This window comes from Apteryx mantelli, chromosome 3 (assembly GCF_036417845.1).
Source record: "Apteryx mantelli isolate bAptMan1 chromosome 3, bAptMan1.hap1, whole genome shotgun sequence".
Lineage (NCBI taxonomy): Eukaryota > Metazoa > Chordata > Aves > Apterygiformes > Apterygidae > Apteryx > Apteryx mantelli.
Genome location: NC_089980.1, coordinates 97,909,525 through 97,924,893, shown reverse-complemented (window position 1 = coordinate 97,924,893; position 15,369 = coordinate 97,909,525). Strand labels below are relative to the sequence as shown.

The 15,369-nt window shown below is 41.7% G+C and overlaps 1 protein-coding gene across 7 annotated transcripts in view; it reads left to right on the top strand.

Annotated features, from left to right (window-relative positions):
• Positions 1-15,369, top strand: part of ANKRD6 (ankyrin repeat domain 6) — a 135,118-nt gene that overhangs the window by 24,010 nt on the left and 95,739 nt on the right. For 6 of the 7 annotated variants that reach the window (XM_067293993.1, XM_067293996.1, XM_067293994.1 and 3 more), the window contains exon 3: positions 8,916-9,793. The exons of the other annotated variant lie outside the window; for it this stretch is intronic. The gene's annotated coding sequence lies outside the window, so the exon portion shown is untranslated. The remainder of the gene's footprint in view (positions 1-8,915; positions 9,794-15,369) is intronic. 7 annotated transcript variants of the gene reach the window in all.

Below are 15,369 nucleotides of genomic sequence, written 5' to 3'. Positions count from 1 at the left end.
AATACTTTGAATCCATCTGACAAGAGAGCTGTTTGCTCCCATGGTTATCGTCACTGTGGGCATATGAGAACTGAAATAGTAATTGTAATAGTTTGGTTTCTTTTACAGTCCCTGAAGGCAGGAGCTTATGATTATTTGCTGTTAGGTATAAATAAGAAACAATATGTGAATTAGGATTTGGGAACTATTGCATTAACCTTTTTTTTGGGGGGGGAGGGAGGGGTAAGTTCCTGTGTGCTAAGGGAAATTCTTGCAGTATTGTTTGCCTTCTTCTCTGGTATCGATATGATGAGGTATTCAAAATAAATTCTTCTAGCAAACACATTTCTGGATTTCTGTATTTAGTGGGTGAATCAGAACAGTATTACTCTCTCCTAAAATTTCTGCTCCAGTGTCCTACAAAGTACTTTTTTTTTTTCTGTTCTTGTTTTATTGCCATCATTCTGTTAGGTAGTGGAAAGTGCAGGAGGAAGGAGGGTCACCGCATGTTGTGAAACCTTTCATCTACCCCTAATTAACAGGCCTTTTTCTCCGGCATTTATAATACATGCTGGCTGCTCCTTTTGGCGTGTTTGCACAAGGATCATTTGTACTATGCATTTGTCCTTAGTCCATGCTACAGCTGAATTAGATCCACACAAACCCGTACGTAAAGCTTTTCCCTTGTTAGATTGACCTTGGGAGTAAACCAGTTCTCTGGGACTATTTTTGATTATATGTATGTGTTGGGTCATGTGTTGTATGTGTTGGGTGTTAACTGCTAGTCAATGTTCCTAGCTAGTTCACGGTTTATTAAAAGCAAAGCAAACTAACTAACGCTGAACAGACTGTCTGAAGCTGTTTGTAGCGTTCTGTTTCCTGCTGCACTCAGGAATCTGACCTCTTTTCTCTTACCAGTGCTTTTGTGTACCAAAAGCTTAACTTGGCTTTATAACCTCACTTGTCTGTAAAAGCAGCTGTGATCTGAAATACGAAAGCCCATCTCACCTGCTAGAGAAAAATACTTTTGCACCCTATTTTATGAAAGATAACAGTACAGTATAGAAGTGCAACCTGTGTACGCTACAGAAATGAGTAGGTCAACTCTGAAACTGTTAGAGATGCGGTTTATTCAACCTTAGTGACTTTTCTCATATCCTGAAGACAGGTCCCATAGGCAGTTTGGGACCTGTCCAGGGGACATTAAAGGCCAGTATCGAAGCTGCATTGCTGTGTAGTCCTAGGCAGCTCAGCCACCTCAGCGGGCAAGGAGGGGACTGTGTCCCAGTTTTAGGGCTCCTCTTACACCACGGAGGTGACAGCTCCTTCTAGCTCAGGGTCCTGAGCAACAATAGTTGCAAGTTATTTCCAGCTTTGCCTCTTCCCTCCTGTTTGGAAGTGGTGGTACTGTCTTATCTAAGAGAAGGATGGTGGGTTGGAAGAATTCCCTGTGGATGCATCTGGTTCATAACTCCTTTTGTACCTTAAGTGGGACATATGTTTTTATGACTGCTCTGCTCTGTTTTTGTGACAGTTTTCTTTACTATGCTAGAAAATATCTCAATGAAAATTTCCATCCTTTTCTGGCTTTCTCAAGATAAGATAAATATCACCTATAAGATAATAAATAACAGTCATAAATGAAAAGTTTGAAATGTTGATGTTTTATTGCTTTTTAATTTTTATATTAATTTCACAGTGTTTAATTAAGGTAAATTACAAATTAACTGCATAAAAGAATATATGATAAGGTCATACCAGTTAGCAGTATAACCTCGTTGTGTATGATATGGGAACTTCAAAACAGAATAAGAGGTTTCAGGCATCTTAGAATGCTAATTTATTAGCAGCAAGCAGAATAACAGACTGGTATTTGTTAGGTTCAGCAAGATCCTGTATACAAACCTGTGGATGATTTGATCGTGTGTATTGCACCACAGTTTCCTTGCCAGACCAAAAAAATGCCACATGGAGACAAAACACAAGGTATACTTCCATATATATGTCTGCATCCACAATGAGTAAGTACCCTCTGCTTGTTTTAATTTAAGTGGTCAGCTTGCTGGCTGGAGATTTGCTGCTAGTTTCAGCATCAGGAGGCTGGGATATTGGCAACACTATTTATCTTTTTGAACAGAAAAACTAAATTTTAGGGTTTCAGTAGCTATGGTAATTATTCTTGTAAAGTATTTTACAACATTTTCTGAAATCAGAGCACCAGGCCCTAAATAGCTGAGCTTCTATAAGGAAATGAAGTGAACAAAAAGAGGCATCTGCCAGAAAAACCGAGGACAGTGTAAAAATAGAGGCATATGTTACTACCGAGAGCATTACTCATTTCTGATATTATTTTATGTATGAACCTCTGCCTCATTCGAAGTAGAAGACTGAGCCAACAAAGCCAGTTTTAAGGGCATTCACACAGTGTTCCTCCATTCCTGAAAATTAGTGTCTGAAGCTTGGGGAAACTGGAGATGCCTTATGGCCAGAAGAAATCTTTGCCACAAGGACAATTTGATATGTATCCTAAATTAATCTTCTAAAAGCAAACTGGGAACTTTTGTGCTGGCCTTAGTTTATTTAATTTTTTTCCTCAAGATGTTGTTTCACTGAAACATGTGTCCTGATTCATTATGATCAGTCAATATGGCGATCCTGTAAAATATAACTTAAATACACTCTCTCACTCTCTTCATTTACTTTTAGAGCCTGTACAGAGGTGGTAGCTTGCTTTGACCTGGGTTTTAGATTTTTTGCCCTAGGCTATAACATTACTTATACCAAATAGAAAACTGTATTTCAGAAACAGCATTAATATTTGTTCACACTTTTAATCTTGAGTTAAAGAGTCAATTTCAAACTTCTGTCCTTAACTCTCTGTTTCTTCTTTCTGTTCCTCTCCTTTTTGTCCTTTTCCTCCCTCACTCTTACTTTCTCCTAGTCTACATTTTCGTCTTTTATAGTAAAGAGGATGTTCCTGACGCCCTCGGCTGTCTTCCTTTGTTCTCTTCAAAGCGGCATTACATGTCACAGTAAAGCTGGAATCAACATTTTCATAGCTTGTAAAACACTAGCATAGAGAAATTCAATGACTTTCTTAACAGCACAGAGAAAGTCACTGTCAAAACTGGGACTGGAATATAGGTCTTCTGGTCACATCACTGGATCCCACTTTCTGTATATCTAATTACTGCTTTATTTGTCTGTCTGACCTTTTCGGTGTTTTGTTCTCATTCTCTTATTTTCCATCATGGTTATGACACAGGCAAAATACCATTTTTCTAATAGCATAAATGTGCTCAGTAATAATACGATGGGATTTGTTTTCAAATTATGGATGAATTACTTGTTAAGGAGGACTGCAGAACATACCTATTTTGTTACCCATGGAGAACAGAAATTTCAAGATTATTTCCTATTATATAATTACGTGCACCATTTATCTGAGAGACGTTTGGAGAATGAATGTTTCTTGAAGTTAAGAGAACATTTTTGGCAGCTGGTGGAAAATTCCCTCATATGTCACTGACTACATGGTACAACGAAGAATACAGCTCACAGAAATCTGGTGTAGTGAGCCAGGGATATTTTAGATGTGAAAGAAGCATTTTGCTTTAATAATCAAACCACAAGAGTAGTGTACTTTAATAAGGGAAGGCTGTTGATGATTTGCTACAGGGACATTTTCATAACTTAAGATTTTAATAAAGTAATAAATACAGTAATCATGTATGCTGAATGCTTCTAATTGTGAAATGAAGCCTGCACCAGAAGCAGTTTTTTTATGCCAAGATGATCAACATTTCACTCCAAAATCAAACACCTGTCAAGCTATTTAGAAAGTGGTGAGACCTATGCAGTCTTGGCCTAGACACAGGAGAGGTTCAGTGCTTGTCTCAAACTGTTTTTCTTCACTCCGTTTCCAAAGTTTTTGACAGTGAATTCAGACTTCATATTTCTCCATTTTGAAATTCAACTCTTACCTTTCTTCAAGAACATACTGACATCTTGGGTGTTTTAACCATGTACTTGCAAAAGGAACAGTTGCATCCCCACGTGGTGCATGATAGTGCAGGTTACCTTTACCCTCAGGTAACTTTTACCAAGCTACCTTGCCTTTTTCAGCCCGAGGAGTGGCTCCTATGCTTATTAATTTTGCTGACTGAGTTGATGTTTCCTCATCTGGGAGGGGTGGGAGGTAATTTATCAGTTATGAAAATAAACCAGCCTTGGAGAGGTGTAAGTTAAAGGTAATTACTTCTCCACATTTATATTCCTTTTTTGACCACATCTTAATTCCCAATGACTGATGCCACTGCCTAATAACTACAGTTACAGGTAAAATATAAATGACCTACTAAGTTTTGCCACTTCTGATTTCCTGTTGAATGTGCCCTGGGCTCCTTCCATCTGCAGACCTGAACTCGAGAAAATTTATCTTCTTAAGGATTGACTCTGGCATAATTTCTTTTCCAACATGTCCCTCCCAGTTTCTTAATCTCTTGTGTATTTTAGACTAAAATCTTGAATCCCAGCTGCGATGTTACGCCCTTCCTAACCTACACGTGTGGGGGTGTATACTTCTGTGATTCAGAATATTTGAATGGCCCGGCTTGCCCTGCCCCCTTGCATCTGGTTTCAGCTTTGCGTATAGTGGAACTGTACAAAGATGACAGAAAATAAGGTGTATTTCTTTCAGAAGTTAACATGAAGTGGTCCTTGTACGTGTTAGGTTAACGGGCACCGATAAGGTGCTCGTGATGTGGTTCAGTATCTGCATTTGGTACGTTACTGAGAATACTTTGGTATTCTGGCATGAGCTCTGGTATTTAACAGCTGATGAGCGTGGCATCCTGGCTTGCAGCTCGGTGCTGTATTGGCAGGAGCTTCTGTTTGCTGCTGCAGCAGTTGGTGTTTATGAAAGTAATCTCGTTATCCAAACTGATTTGTGTTTTATGTGTACTTGTCACATTTACAGCGGAGCCAGCATAGACAGGTGCGTGAGAAAAACATTCCTTTTTCAGGCTGGACTGTTGATGTCAGATTTTTACATTTATGTTAACAAACGTTCTCTGTTCCCACGTTTTAAGTTGTGATATCTGCTGTAGTACCCCCTTTACAGAGAGCGTAAGGGATTTGAAAAGCAGCTGCAAACACTCAGCTTTTAAAGTGTATTTTTAAAGTTATTTGGTTAGCAAAAATGGGATGATGTAGTAATTACTTCTCTCAAAGAGGAAACACACTGGTGAGGTTTACCATAATTTAATATTGTCTAGTGATCACATGCAAAAAGATTTAAATTAAAAAATATATATCAGTGTTCATATACTTCACTTTGTCCCTTGCTGAGGTGGAGGGACCTGGAGGAACATGAGTAGTTTGGATAAATAGCCTAAGATTTCTTCATCAAGCTATGCTAAAGTGGATTAAACAGGGCTTACTTTACAATAGCATCTCTTTATTTTTTTGCATCAGTTTCACTAAGTTGGTTTTAAATCACAGACAAAGTCACATTGGGGTATCTTGCATTTTTTTCATTTGCCTATGAAAATCCACCATTCTCTAGCCATTGCTAACATGTCCCAGCCTGAGAGGTATCTTTTATCCTTGAGTATTAGAATCTTTATTTGCATTTAGTTTGTGATTCACTGTGTGTGACAGGTGGTTTCCTCCAGTACTGCTGCTTAGTCAGTTAGTTCCTATTTTAGCATTTGTACAGTTGATTATTCATATCTAAATATGGTACTTTGCATTTTATTTATTGCATTCCCTTTATTTCAGGCCATTCCTGCAATTTAAAATTGCTTCGAATTGTGTATCCTGTCTCTCTGTAAAGGACTTGCAGCTTTACCCATCCTGATATCATGTGCATATTTTATAAGTGTAATCTCTATTCCCTTGGTCACAATTGGAACTATTGAACAAAACAGAAATGTTAGAAATGACCTGACCGTTTGATAAGGAAACATTGATAACCGTTCTTTGAGTAGATTTTCTAAACCGCTTGGGCACCTATCTTGCAGTGTTGCCTATAGATTGTATTTCATTAGTTTGTGTGTCAATGTCAAAAGCTTTACTGAAGTCAGGATATGGACACTGCTTTTCTTTTTGCCTACTAACAGATTACCCTGTCAAAAGAGTATGTTACAGGAAACAATTTTTTGTCAACTCTTGTGCTGTTTGTTTTTTATTACCTGATTGTCATTTCTGTACTCACATATTGTCTGTCTAGCAATTTGTTTCTGGGTGCTAAAGTTAGGATGGCAGTCTGTAAATCTTTTAGACTTCCCTTATTCACTTTTCCAGTGTCAGTGTTAACCTTCCTTTTTAGACTTCTGTGTCTTCTGACTTTTCTCTGAGTTGCTGTGAGTAATAACTAATGATTTGGATATTGTTTTGGTTATTTTGTAAGCGTATTAAATTGACAACTTGGTAGCATCTAGCATATTCTTAAGCCTGTTCTTTATTTACACTGGCCTGTATGGCTAGTTCTTACTTGAATTAATTTTGTTAAGTGTCTGGTCACAATTAATTTTCTAAAAATGATAACAAAGCATTAAATTATATATTCTTGCTTGCGTCATCTGTTGTTCTTTTTTCTTGAAGTAGTTGACATGTGCTTTACTTTTTCTTCCTTGTACTTCTAAAATAGTTATTGGAAACTTTTATTTTTGAGCTCTTTCTGAATTTTGTCCCTTTCTGATTTTTATCCCCACATGACTGTATTTTGCTTCCTTGTGATCAGATTTTAGTTGTATGTCCTTGTCTTTGTATTTCTTACATTTTGATGTGTCCTGAAAGTTCATTCGTGTTTCATGCCTTTTGTATATGTAGGGATAGCTTTGATAATACGTTTAATAAACATAGCTACCTTCAGATACTGCTGAATTTTTTTCTCTCCTTTTACATGTAAAATCAGTGGTGTTCAACCACTCTCGTAGAGTACGCCACATACTTTTCTCCTAAGGGCTGGCAAGGGCTGTTGCATGACCAGAGTTACAGGAGGAGCACAGTACAGTCATGCTGCCTTTCCAGCAGAGGATCTCCTGAAGCAGTGGTCCTACCACTGGAGTCATCCTGAGGCAGGTGCATCTTCTGGTTGTCACAAACAGAATTAGGGCCATTGGTTGAGTGTTTTACTTTAGATTATCTCCCAAAATGTCTGAACCTCCCTGGGTTTTTCTGACATGTACTTTCTTGGCTACAGCAAGACAAGGCAAGAAAATGAATGGCTGTACTGGATCGATTGGACCAAAAGCTTCTCTCTTATCTTGTCTCGGTGAGCAGAAGTGGATGGCTAGGAAAGGGAAAGAAAAAAGAAAAACAAGCATATGTGTTACTTCATCTTAATGCTCTCCAGCCTACTATCAGCTCAGGGACTTTCTGAGCCAGATGTCGTTCTGTGTATTTTTTGTCCCTCAGTAGATTTCTCTTCTGTATTTTTGTTCTCCCTCAAACCCATATAACCTTTCAGCATCTACAACATCCTTTGGCAAGGAGTCCTAGAGGTCTCGCCCTCTTGCCCGAGAGCCTCCCTCCTCCAGTTTGTTCTTAAACTGGCTTCTCCCAGCTTCCTTTGATGTTCTTCAGGCTTTGCCTTCAGGAAAGGACAGTGAGCTGTTCATCTGTTTTCACTTACGTCGTGCACCCCTGTGTCGTATCCCTGCTGAGTTTTTTCTCCTCTATTCTGAAGGGTCCTGGCTTATTTAGACAAATCTTGTAAGGGATCTGGTATCTCCTGTTTGGGTGAGGAGATCGGAACTGCATTGCAGTATTTGAGATAAAGATTTTGTTTTATGGATCATAGATTTATTCAGTGGCATTTTGAGGAACTCTTATTTTTTCTGTAATAGCTCCTGAACTTTGGTTCAGTTAATTCCCAAGATGTTGACCACTGTTGATTATGGAGCCAATGTTTTCACTGACCTTTTTGTCATAATCCCAAGATCCTGAATGTCAGGGATCAGTTCTGCGTCATTTCACATGTGAAATCCAGCTCACCAGTCCTACAAGAGAAGGGCTGGTTCCTCCTTTCGCCTCCTGCTCCTGGCTGCTCAGTCCCATCACTTCCTCTGCTGTGGCCCTTGCCAGGTCCCTCAGCTTGTTTAACTCCTACTCCACCAGAAAAGCGCTTCCCTTCTCCCTCCCCACTTGGCTTTGCGCCAGTTCAGTGGGTTGAATCAGCTCACCCAGGAGTCAGATGAGAGAAATGTCAGGAGCACGTGGCCATGTGCACGGCAAAGAGCATAAATGCCCCGTTTTCGGCAGGGGCGTGCTGTTAGATCACCTTAGCTGTGTCCGTAAACTGCATGCTTGGAATCGACTTGCAGCGTTTGGCTGTTATTTTGCTTTCTAGGGTTAATGAATTCTGTCATTTTATTATCACTGTCACTCAGCTTACTTTTACTCTGCTCTAGATTTCCTGAAATACTTGTGCCCCATTTACTAGAAGGACGTCTGAAACAGCGCCCGTGAGCCCCCCCTGGGCAGAGCTGAGCCCTTCCAGTGAAGGCTGGCTATATCCGCCTTCAGAGCCGTCTGCACTGGTCCTTTTGTGCGCTTTGGAGATTAAGACACTTGGCAACTGAAATTGATGGCAGTTTGGTTAAACACATTTGCACCTCAAGGACCTCTGCCAAGGAGGCTTTTCATCATTACATATTACTTTTCTGTCCTCTACACAAAGCCCCTTGGAGACACGTCCTGCTCTCTCCCCTAGCCCTCCTCCCTCCCCATCAGCAACTGCTCTTCCACATGCAGCCTCTTTCTCACTCTGGTCTTCCCCAGCGTACGGCACCACTGCATTCATACCTTGTTGCCATTTCATCAAAATTATGTTTTGTTTTGTTTTGTTTTACTTTTGAGCCTGTACTGAAGAAGAAATGTCACCCTTTCAGTTCTCTGTGTATTGGCATCTAAATGTATTTATTTTTCAGGCAGACACTCGCATGGTGTAGGCCAGCAGCCCGCAAACTAGGGACTAAGAAGAGACATGGAGCTGAGCAGCGGTTGGCTGTGTGTCGCGGTGGTGCCTGTAGGGATGGAGCAGGGAGTGCAGCCAGGCTGGGAGCTGGAGCGGGCAGCGGATGGCCCCTCTGTCGCAGGTGTCCCTATGCAAATACCTGCCTGCCAAATCTCCTCTGGGCACCTCCCTCCCCACGCGGCCTCCATGAGGGCACCCCTGGCACCAGTTGAGAACTGCAGGGATGAAGTGGAATAGTGCAAAACACTGCGATGGGAGCCCTGGCCAAAAAACTGCTCTGTAGATGCATTGTTAACAAAAACTGGAAATATTTCCAAATTTCCTAAGCACTTCTTAGGCGCAAAACTTCTAGCTGTCCTTGTTCCTGAAGGCTTAACACAGTGCCGAAGCTGCTCAGCATGCCTTGCTTGACCTTACTGACCGTCCAGGCCTGAAGTCATGAGCCTGGAGGACCCCGGAGATGCAGCCATTCACATGTAAATGGACCGGACTGGGCGAACGCGCACTGGGGCCTTGGCGCCGGCCGACCCCGTGGTGTCATTCGCATCATGCAGAGGCTCCAGCACCACCTTTTGCAAACATGCCTTGCTGGGAGGGATTCAATTCTCCTCTAGCTTTCCGGGTTTCAGTACGTGTCTGTGAGTAGCATGTTATGATGCAGGGTTTTGTCTGTACAGTGTAGCATAAAAGCTCCTGTTTTTCCTATGTACAGCTAAAACTGTGATACATCTGTTTGGGTGTTTGAAATACTTCCTCTTTCTTGCTTCAGGAAGAACCACTGGAAAATTCAGAACTGAAGGTTTGTTTACTCCTCAAACTGGCCCATAATAGGTTAGTTATGTCCTGTCTCTAGATTTATATTGGAATAATTCACAGCATGCTAATGGCCCAGTCTTCAAGTGCTGAATTTCATAAACAAATGTCTCTGTTAATTTCTTAAGGGGAAAGGGTTCTTTTGCTGCAGAGTAGTTGCTGCTGAATATTTTATCAGACTATATGCACATAATATTTTTTTCTGTCTTCAGAAGAACTTTCTTGTAATTTTTCTTGGTATTAGCCTATCACTGCTGTAGATGCAGATAGCATTTTTTATCATAAACCATGGCATTACTTCTGGAAGTGTATCTGACCTAGAGAGCTTAGACAAATATTTATATATTGTATGTGAATTAAGTGACAGCAATGTTATTTTTGGTATGTAAATACAGTTGATGTAAAAGTTTTATCTAAAATGGTTGAAAACCCTTGTTTGTATTTTAAATGAGCTGTAGTTAGTAGCCTGCTTTTAGGGAAGACTGATGAAAGCAGGATGTCGGATTCAGATGAAACAGAGGAAGGAGAGAAATGCAAGGTGCAGTACGCACACACGTTCAGGACAATGGAGTGAACAAACCGAAGTCGTGGGGCTTTGAGCTGAGGAGAGCTGTAAATTCGTTTACGTCTTAAAGATAAGTCTTTGAGATTTAAAAGTCAGTGTTTCTTTTGTGTTTTTTACAAATCAGGTGAAACTGATGACTGGAAAAGTTGGGGACTGAAAAGTACTGAACAGCTTTAGGAATCATCACACTTTATTTGCTTAGAGTTATCTGTGAAAGGAGAAAACACATACATATTTATTTATTTCAGTGATGCATGCAGTAAGGCTAAAAGGCTCTGATATTTCTCCTGGCTGCTTCACTTTTCACCTTAACAGTGTTTTAAATGCCAGAACTTGTCTTTTCTAACTGCGCTGGAGGTTGGTGTGGTTGGGATAGGAGTTTACCCAGCCCTAAACTGAAAATTTGGGTAATGCAGGAAGTGCTTTGACAACTGTAGCAAAGTGACGCTTCTTCCTGAATGCTGTCTGAAAACAATCAAATAACAGGAAGGATTTTTTCTGTTCCTTTGGCGTTTTTGCAGTGGTGCTTATTACTTTAATGCCTCTGACATAGCATTGCCAGTCCTTCACGAAGCATCCCAAGAAAGCCGAGAGGCAAGACCTGAATTTCTAATACAAATAATAAGCAGAATATTAGAGGCACCAGATAGTTTTTCTGTGGCAGGCCATTTTGTGCCTTTCACACAATTTTTGTCCTGAAACACTTCACTGACTTAAATTATACCGTTACCGAAATAATTCAGACAGAGAGAAATTAACACGCTAAGGCAAGAGTGACAAGGGCCGTTTTCACCAGGGACTCGAAATGACTTGGAAAGCTGCTGAGGCAGAGATGCCCAGCAGCTGTCCCAGGTGCAGGAGCAGCAAAGAGAAGGATTTTGCGCAGACAGTGAAGGCGTTATTTTGGAAGGGTGAAGAAGAGGCCTGCAGCGTTTGAGTCAATAAATAACGTTTATGGAAGAAACTCGGGCAGAATCCAAGAGTGAGGAAAGAAATACTGAGCTGAGCCCTGAAGGGAAAATGCTGTGGGGAAGCGTTTGAGGGGCTGTCGGTGTGGTCGCAAGTCTAGGCAGTGCGAGGAGGAGTGTGGATAAGCACCCTGCAGGCTTCCTCAAGGAGCTGTGGCAGGGTATCTCACTTCCAAATCTGTGTAATACTGCTTGTTTTCTCTATGCTCTGTCTCCACCATGAGCAGATACTGCCAGTTATGTAGAGAACAGTGCCAAAATGAAACACTGTAGATAAATGTTCACTGGGGGCTAAGATAAAGCTGTTAAACTTACTTCTGTACGTGGGTGCATGCGATTTGCTCAAAGATGAAGAACAAGTGCATTGGTCCATCGTGTTATTTAGTCTCCTTAAATGTGTTAGTGCATAATGATGCAAAAATTTAGCAAAAACTCTTATTTCTTCCAGCTTCCCTCTGTATTGAGACTGCTGTCTGTATTGTTTCCTCTTTTTCTTTCTGTTCTTCCTTCTGTAATACTCACCAAACGTTTGAGATAATAGAGTTTTTCACTTTAACAGCAAATGGAACACCTGCCATGTGAAATCTCTCTTTCTCTCTTGAGTGAAAGCTTTAACTGACACTTCTGCTAGACTGAGATTAAAGTGTTGGTAGAGCTGTCTTGGGTGGACGTGTGGTTAATACAAGGTCTCTTTATTGTGACTCTGCCTTTCTGCTCTTCCTCATTAGAAATCAGTGACTCTTCACCAATTCATTCATGCCCCTGAGAAAAGAATGCTTAATAGTGTAGCAGTTTACATAGATAAATAAAACATATAGCATGCCTTCGGCTAGTAAAATGAGCTATTTTCCCATGCGAAGAGGGGATTAAGCAGGGTGTGCATTTGCCTTCTGTAGCTGCTGGAGGAAGCCCCTGACAGACATCAGTGGTACACGCATATGTGTGTGTGTGTGTGTATGTATATGTGTGTGTGTGTAAAATAACAGCACAGTCACTTTTCGTGTGTGTGCGCGTGTATTTTAATTTATTTTTTACATTTTGATGAAGTAACATCGGGGGGTTGGAATTCTTTCCCCCCCCCCAGTAGATTTGAGATATTTTTCCTTTTTAGAGCTACCAAGTATTTCCTTTACCAGGTTGACAGCATGATGTCAGCAGGGAGAATATTTATTTGCTGTGGTTTGTTCAGGAAAGAACTGCAAGAAAGTGTGGGGGTGTGTGTTTTGGCCATAGTGCAATGCCCTTGAGACAGAATCCTTGCTTAATTGAATAATTTATTGAGTTAGGAATGGGTAAGGTGATAGTTTGCTGTAACCCTTTTAGCAATTATGTCATCCAGAGCTTTTTTGGATTTTAGTGATGCAGTTCTTCCCTCAACAGACTATGTGAATATGCGCAGCAGAGCACCTGGGGTTGGATTTAAAGAGCACAGTCCTGTTGTTTGTCCCGAACGGAGGTGCTGGGGTGCCGACCACACAGTGGGCTGCGCTTTGGGACTTGCTGCAGGTCCCTTGAGCTGAGGCGCACCTTGTCGGTGGGAGCCCAGGCATGGGGGGTAGGGTGTGAAGCCCATGCGGACAAGCTCTGCTGAACATGTGCTGATCCCATGCAGGGGCCACTTTGATGAACTTCTGGTGCGAAAAGAGGCTGGAGTAGCTCAGATAAGAGACATCTCAGGTCCAGCACTTACAGAAAGGGAATTTGGTGTGCAGTGGTGACTGTGTGGCTGGGGAGCAGAAGCTCTTTTCTGCAGTGGTGGGATAGCTATGTATTGTGCTTGTGATATCCAACATCTGTATGGCCAAGGTTAGCCTTAGCCCAGGACAAAGGGGGCAGAGTGTGGGGGTGAGGAATGGGCTTTCCCAGTGTTATAGGTAAACGCGACAAATTGACAACCACTCGGGCTGGGTTGCATAAATTCCAATTTAATAGAATAATTAAGCAAGTCACAAGTAAGCAAAACAGCGCTGGGCGGCCGGGGAGTCTCCTGCTCCACCAACGGCGCGCGCAATCCCCCGCTCACAGTCCCCTTATATGCCTGTAACTTCTGTGGTTGCGCCGGCTGTTGCTGGGGGGGTTTGGGATGAAAGCTGGCGTCTTCCTCTGCGTTGTACGTGGTGCCTTTCAGGTCACGCGCATACATTTCACAATACGATATCGCTCTGCTGACTCAGTACAATCATTGTGGTGATAGCCGGTACTTAGCGCCTAGTTTCATGATAAAATCACTTCACGAGTTGATGTAACAAATTATTACCTATCACAATCCCCCCTTTTTGTTTTGGTCCTTTTTAATTTGTTCATCAAATCGAACAACAGCCTCCTGTGCCAGGAGGAGCATAGGGTTATGCTTACTCTCATATTCATTCAGTTGTTCATATTGACTTCTTATCAACAGTAGGTGGGCAGCTTCGAGACTGCTTTTAGCTAAGTTAATTATTCTATTTACTATACACGGTCCAAAGGTCAACACAAGTACTAATAAAGCCAATGGACCTGCGATTGTAGACAACAGGGTTGTTAGCCAGGGAGAATGACTGAACCATGATTCATACCACCCTTGCTGGGCTTCTCTTTCCTTTTTACATCTTTCAAGGCCCTCTCTCAGTTTCGCCATAGTATCCCTGACAACTCCTGTATGATCTGCATAAAAGCAACATTCTTCTCCTAGGGCTGCACACAATCCTCCCTGTCGTAAAAATAAAAGGTCCATCCCTCTTCTGTTCTGTAACACCACTTCTGATAGTGATGTTAACGACTTTTCTAAGGCGGTGATGGATTTTTCTATTCGTTCTAAGTCCTCGTCCACAGCCGCCCGTAGGGTGCTAAGGCTCTGCTATCACTAAGGAGGAAATTCTGGTTCCCGCTCCCACTGCCCCGAGGCCCAGTAAGGTGGCTATAGTAATCGCGGTGATTGGTTCCCTCTTTACTCGGACCGGATGAGGGGTGTCCCAATGATCGTACATCACTTTTTCCGGATGGTACAAGATCCTGGGGACTACTTCTACTTGTATACAATATTCTCGGGACTCATTAAGCACCCTTAAGGAGACACAAGGAGTCAGGCCGGTTTTTGAGCATATCCATCTAGTTCCTTTGGTGGGAATAGCCCATCCATTTTTAGGGATGTGGTTTTGCAATGATATAGATCCACGCAGCTTTTTCTTTGATTTTGGCACTTTGCCAATACACATTCCTATTCCTGTAACTTGCTCCATAGTCAATCCCTTCTTCTTATCTTCCCATTGACACTGTGAAGCTGGATCATTGCTTAAGGTATATGTCATATTTACTCCTATTGCTTCATAAAAAGGGGGTCTTATGTCGTAGCATAACCAGCAATGGGTAGTTATACTAGGGGTTGTAGCATTTAATACTTTGTAGGTTGCTTGCACAACCTTCCACAGAGGATTGTCTATCCTCTCTGTGGCTTTACTTTCTGAGATTACAACAGTATCTTTCGAGGTGGGGTGATTTCATAGGAATACTTGTCAAATTCATGATCGCGCCCGTTGGTTGGATTCTTGATTCTACTCCCTTAACAACTAAATTCGGCCCTATTGCTTGAGGAGTAGGTCGCACACTTTCTTTCTTTATGAAAATTAATCCACCCCTATCGGTCCCGGTCTCCCAGTACCGGACTCCCCAGGTCTTTCCCAAGAACCATCCCGGATCTTCCGGACGGGTGATATTTATCATTAAATATTTACAAGTTCCCAGGGGGGTATAGTGGGGACTTCCCCGATACCCCAGCTGGAAATCCTCTTTAGGGGGGATACACCCAGAAGGCCCCCATTTTACTGATAAAAACTTATCTGATCCTGCTCCTGGAGTCCAATCAGAGGCTATAGTTTCACATCCCCAATAAGCACAATAATAAGAGTTTACAGTATCCTTGCCCAGGATTAGAACTAGGACAAAAGTAAAACCCCATATGATCTAGACATGGTTCAATAGGCACCAACTCACATAAAGTAGCTGTGAATGTAGGACTCCCGGGTACACTTCGTACTTGGATCACTGTTTGATCCTCCCACCTTATTAATGACCACTTAAGGGGT